The sequence below is a fragment of the Mytilus edulis genome, unplaced genomic scaffold (assembly GCF_963676685.1).
Source record: "Mytilus edulis unplaced genomic scaffold, xbMytEdul2.2 SCAFFOLD_566, whole genome shotgun sequence".
NCBI lineage: Eukaryota > Metazoa > Mollusca > Bivalvia > Mytilida > Mytilidae > Mytilus > Mytilus edulis.
Window position 1 is genome coordinate 15,214 of NW_027267434.1, and position 6,891 is coordinate 22,104.

At 33.1% G+C, this 6,891-nt stretch overlaps 1 pseudogene; it reads right to left on the reverse strand.

The window, feature by feature from the left end:
• Nucleotides 1–605: 605 nt before the first annotated feature.
• LOC139505464 (uncharacterized) lies at nt 606–1,846 on the reverse strand (annotated as a pseudogene).
• Nucleotides 1,847–6,891: the final 5,045 nt, after the last annotated feature.

Sequence of the window (6,891 nt, forward strand, 5' to 3'; positions counted from 1 at the left end):
ATACAATGACAAACAAATGGAACTTTAACACGTGAGTAGCAGCTGCAAGTAATTGAATATCGATTGAATTGGGTAATAAAATATAACTCGACCCGACCATAGAACAGACAACAGCGTGTGTTTTTTTTAAACTTTTTTTTAATAAAAGTGGATGTTTGTCATGACAACTAAATCATGTTTAATTTGTTGATCTTACTAATTGGACTTTTGTAAATTCTATTTAACCTGATATCTTGATTTCTAAGCAAGTTTAAAGAACAAACTTTGAACGTTGCAATTTGAAACGAAAACAAGTCCATAATAAGAGATGTGCATAAGTTGATTGATAGTAGATTATTAACATCCAGTGATATATAACTATTCCATGCTTAGCTCGGTGAGAGACAAGGCTCCGTCTTTAAGGCCGTACTTTGACCTATAATTGAGAACTTTTTTTTATACATTGTGAAATGGATGGAGAATTGTCTCATTGCCACACGTACCACATCTTCTTGGCCTTCTTATTTATATGTATGACGAAGGTACACACAAGAAATATCCAAATTACAAACATAACATGTGAAAAAGTCAAGCAATACAGCGACACTAAAATTAAATAAACTAGTGATTGTTCAACAAATATTATTAAACGAAATATGTAAGAAATTTGAAAAGACATAAGACCGTAATGCTACAAAATAACAATAATATTGCACTATTTTCTGTCTGGAATATCTCGCAGGAATATTAATTTCTTAAACTTCTTCCTGTGCTTTTAATTTATTAGAATTTGCGTTTAAATCCAGATCATCGATATCTATTATACGTTTTTCATTTGTTATTAAACTATCTGACTTCCACAATGGACCGGGTCGGTTAATTTCTATCTTTCGATGATTTAGTCTTGAAATTTTCCTCTAGCAGAAAATCCACTGTCACTAATGTTTTCATTTTCTGGAATTGAAACTAAATTTGAGTCAAGGTTAACAACATTTCTAGGAGACATTTTAGGTGGCGGGGAAACTAAAGACCTTTCAGGTGTTGCAGAATTTCGATGTGACGAGACGTCGTTTTCAGGAATAGCACCTAAATCAGGCTGTCGTATTTTCATACGCTTAGCACGGTTAGGACGTATTTTGAGAGGAACTACTGGTGATTTTCTACCACTTTCATCTGGGTTATTAATCGGCACTTCTTTCACAATTTTATCAAGCGGTCTTATTTCACTTTGTTCGTGTACAGATTCAGTTTGTATAGTTTGTGGTTTTTGAACTGATTCTTTAGAATCTATAGGCGGTAACATAGAAAACGAATTCACATTTCCTTCATTTTTGGATTTGGCAGGCATTTCATTCAGTCGAGAATGAGCAGCCGGGGGACGTTTGTTATTTTCGTGGGCTTTCTTTGTTAAAATATCCTTTTCCATTTTAAGAAATTGTAATGTTTCCTTTTTGGTCCCTCGATTTCGTAAACTGTAATCGACGAAATCATATAAATCTGATGCACTAACGAAACTAATCTTGACACGGTGTGAGCGGCCATTTAATCTCTCCGATAGAGAAGGAAGTGGTATACGTGTCGAGACACGTGATGCTGACTTTTGGACGTTTCAATAATCGTTCTCTCTCTTGTTTCACCAGACTGCTTTTACCGATGAGTTCGTCTAATGATGCTGGGCGTCTTGGAATGTTACGTTGAATCGGAAACTTGGAATATGTTTTGCTCTGACAACCAGGGGTATATTATCTTCATTGTCGCTTTCGTCACCATCAAATTTGTTCCGTGAATTAGAAATATTTCGTACGCGCTCTGTATATGCAAGCATTGATTCACGTAGCGCCTTTTCCCTGTTTGTCGATTTAGAAGTTTTTTAAATTAAATTCCTTTTCATAATTAAAAAGTCGTTTCTGATAATCTTGCTTTATACGAGAAAAACGAGGATTTAAGTGTGGACTTAATCCTGCTGAAAGCTTTCCTGGTGACGCTGGATCAGGTGATGATGACATGTCTTTATGTATTTCCCTGCATCTTTCTGGTGAATAATTGATGACACACGACTCCGCACAACAATCTCTCAGATATCAGTTTGTCTCTAAAAATACAGAATGTATACACCGAATTAGTTGCAGAAAATGTGAAGTGACAGGTTTCTTTCTAACACAAACAATTCCACTATCAAAATAAAGTAACATGTGCTTTAATATATACTGTTACGGTGATATTTTTTTCACAAGTTTTTGTTTAAAAAATGATATATAACAGATTAATAAAGCGTTTCAGACGCATGAAAAGTGTTCTTTTCCCTTTCGACTACTATACAAGGCAAAATAACAAAGTGGTTGTCGTAGGTTGCTGACTGTCATATTTGTTTTTCGTTAATTTATCGTTGTATCAAATCAGGCCGTATTCTTTTTTCGTTTGAAATTGTTTCACATGTTGTCATGTCTGCAACCTTTTAATGCTGACTATATGGTATTGGTTGCTCATTATTGAAGGTCGCACGGTGCTTTTTAAAATCCGCTCTATTTGGACTCCGGTGGAGTGTCGTCTCGTTGGCAATCATATCGTATCTCCTTATCTTAAGAAGTGTAATAACTATATTATTAAAACTTGCTCCTACAACAGTTCAACCCCTGTTTTAATCATTCTTTGACTTGTGCTTCTAGTGTGTCCCCTCTCATGCTCAAATCCCACCCAATCGCATTATTTTCTGGCCTTATGAATTCAGCTTGCGGATAAATTATATGTAGTAAAAATTAAAACCATCACTTTACCAAACTTATCAAATATAATAGATCGGTAAAGCAACATGAATAATGGAGAATAAACAGCAACCCAACACCAATTAAATAGAAAGAAAACATATAGGTTACAAGAATATTGCACTGATTTCGTAAAAAACGTTATTAATAAGCTAGTAAGAGACAAGAAACATGACGAGAAGTGCGATTAACTAGCTGCACAGTCTAGTCATTTCGAAATAGTCAATAAAAAGATTCAATAAGATCTAAAATATTTTAAAACATTTTTTTTATAATAAAAATTTTAATTGAAGTTTATGAGATCTTCTGACTTCATCCTCTCGCGAATACCATTTTGATTTCAACTTTGGTAAAATTATCTCCTTCGTCCTATTGAATTTAATACTTATAGTAGCTTATATGTAGACTCTGTAAAAAAAATTCGTTGAAGAAATCCAACATTTATTGTTTATATTTAAAAATATCTTTTATGTGACTTGAATAAAAAATGTAAATAAATAATTCAATATTTCAGAATACAATGACAAAGTCAAAATTATCAATAATCAAAAATTGATACCTCGGCAGGAGTCCCAGTTATTTAAATATAAATTGCACGGATGCATAAAAATTTTAAATGAATAAACTTAAATGGATAAAACGTGGATAGCTTTTAACAAGAGGGTAGGTCAATAAAGGGCCACGAGACATTTCAACAAGTTTACCTTATCGATGCTCCCGAATACTTGAAGTTAAATTGATTTTAGTGATATTTAGAATTCAATGGTGACCGTCATTTTAAATCAGCACCTGAAAGATATATTTGATACGTATACAGTTATTTGATGAATTTATGAATTGTAATGGTTGATCTAAGTTCATCAATAAAACATTAATTGATGTCTGATATTTATTAGATGTATCGTACTTTAATGTCTTACATTTTGATTTGTTATTTTTTTAAACATTTTAAGCCGATTTGGTAGTTACAAATAATACAAAAATGACAAATGTTAAAAACATTAATAGAATGCACCTTCAGTGCAACTAACAACCAATTCGATAAATAGATAAATAAAACGGTTTCAAACCCATGTTTCTTGACGAAAAAAAATGTATACCAATAACTATACCGTTATTTGTTAAACAAGTAATTAAATATTTTTCAATCGATTCAGTGACTTTATATTATTGACATGCATGTTAACAGTTCAATTGTGTCATTTGATTCATCAAGACTCTGATATATTGACTTCTTATAGTCTTATATGTCCCGACATAGCAAAATGACTGTATTGTACTACAGAGAAAACATGTCTTACAAAATCATTATTAGTTAAATTTGCATTTATCAAAATTTACCAGTCACATCTAACGAAACAACTGAAAACCGCAAGTCAGTAGCCAGAAAAAACTCTCTAATTGATATACGAAAAATGATGGAATCGATCACGAGGCTTACTGGCCCTCCTCTTTACTCTAAAACGGAGCGGTCTACGCTTGTTACTTTATTGAAATGTAGTAATGAATGTGGAAGTCAGTACAAAGAACTGTTTTTACACTACTCGGAAATTCAGCACAGTAGTACAATTGGATAAGCTTGGAATTGACTTCTACAGATGGACTTTAATGGATCTTCAATCTGTCGATTACTGTATCTTGGAATTGCAGAAGGTCATTTTTTTCTGTGACTGTTTATTACGTCTTTGCACTAAATCCAACGGAAGTTAGACGAGTACTAATTGATAACTCAGTCTTAGATACATAAGTTTTTTATTAGTTGTTATTAACTTTGAACTAGCTGTCAGTAACTGCGAGTACTCTCAGATCTGTACTTAATATTGTCTTTTTATTGTTGGGATGTATAAGTACCTGGCCACGCTCACTCAATGGTTTAGTTATATGTATTTCTATCCATCTGATGAGTCAAGCCTTGTACAACTGATTTTCATAATTCGTACTTATGTTGTACTGTTACACCACTGTCCAAGGTAAGGGGAAGGGTGGGGTCCCGCTCACATGTATACCGCCACATTCTGTATATATCTGCCTGTCCCAAGTCATTCGCCTGTTATTTAGTTTTTGTCTTTAACTATGTTGATGTGTTACGTATTTCGTTCATATTTTTTGTACATTAATGAGGCCGTTAGTTTTTTCGTTTTAATTGTTTTACATTTATGATTTCGGGACCTTTTATAGCTGACTATGCGCTATGGGCTTTGTTCATTGTTGAAGGCCATACGGTGACCTATAGCTGTTAATTTCTGTGTCAGTTGGTCTCGTGTGGAGAGTTTTCTTATTGACAATCATACCACATCTTCTCTTTTATATTGTACGTGTCTTGCAGTATTTATGTCGTTGATTACTATCTTAGTCTGCGGTTAATTAATGGCATAGGAAGATCACTGTTATACATAAGGAGATGAGGTATGATCGTCAACGATACAGCAATGCAACAGAGATAAAAGGACAAAAATGTTAAGAAGTATTGGGTGCTTCAACAATGAGAAAACACCATACCATATAGTAGACTAAAGGTGCCGACATGGCAAAATGTAAAACAATTCATAAGAACATATCTATTTGTCGTAGTCGTTCAGGGGCGGATCCAGCCATTTTAAAAAGGGAGGGGGTTCCTAACCCAGGACAAAGGGGGGGGGGGGGGTTCCAACTACATGTCCCCATTCAAATGCATTGATCGTCCAAAAAAAGGGGGGTTCCAACCCCCGGAACCCCCCCCCCCCCCCCCCCCCTGGATCCGCGCCTGTCGTTATTCCGTCCTTTTTTCCCCCAGTCTCATCACCGAATGCTTACTGTCACTTAATGTTTATTATCAATATCAGTATTGCGGAATATGTTTTATATGTAAACAATTTTACCATGAAGACGATTTCAGATTAAAAGAAATTACTTGGCATATTATGGTTTATATAGAACGTTATGTTTTATACATTTGTATCAGAAGACGCATTGCCAATGTTGACAATGTAATTCAACAAACTATTTTGATAAAAATCTGTCACTACAATACACCAAGTCAAATTAGAAATCTATAACAAAAATATTCTGTAGATGATATCAACTCTAATTTCAATTACAGTATTTATATTTTGACAATGCTTAGCTCAACAATGGTTTCATATAGGATAATGTTGGCCATTTTTTACTTAAGTAAGTGATTAAATATTATATTTTAAAACTCCATTTGTAATGTAAATAACAATATATGGTCCATTTGTACATTTACAATAAAAGACTTCCACCCTGTATAATTAGCTTTCAACTGACAATCAATTCAATACTTCAAGAGTATAGTATACAAGTCTAAGTAACGAAATGTGCATCAAGTATTCTTACATTTAGAATTTGCCTTTTGTAACACCTGACGATAAAAGTCAATTAATTTAAGGTGACACATATTGTAAAGTAAATATTTATATATTGGTTTAGCCTTTATTTTGTTAAGAAAATCGTGTGCCTTTTCTTTTACTTGAAAGAGCTATTTACCTGATAGAATCAATAAAGAAATCAAACCTGAAGTAGTACCTACTTTACTTATCACAAAAACCATTTCGTCACCAATAGGATTTTAAGATATATGTATACGTTGAAATTAGAGATAAAAAAAGGAAGAAAGAACGATAATTTATACAATGTTCGAATGAGCATTACCATTTCTTCGTCACAAAAAAAAACTTTAAAAGTTTTTAATCATTCTCGACAATGTAAGCTATATGATATAAAGTTTAGAAATGTTGTACATAGGTTTGTATCAAGTAAATACTAGACCAAATTGAATATTTTATTTCTTCCTCTGGGAATAAAAGTAATTTTAGATCTTTTTACTGGTGACTACTTGGTCTTGGTGTTACTTGACTGGAATCCGTTGAACACAAGATTGTTGTAGTCTTATATTTATTTCAGGGAAACTCACTGTCAGATATTCGGATGATATTTGTTTAACCCTTATCTGTCAAAAATATGAAGGAAACAAATGATTGGAGAATAGGAGATATATCGTAGATTTATTTCCTAGGCGTCGATATGCTTTAAAGTATTTGAATGTTTGTCAATGAATCTAAATCAAATACAACAAAGATGTAAACCTAATATGGAAATTAGATTCTATAAAAACAAAGTTTAGATCTAACCGTAACATAAGCATTCACAA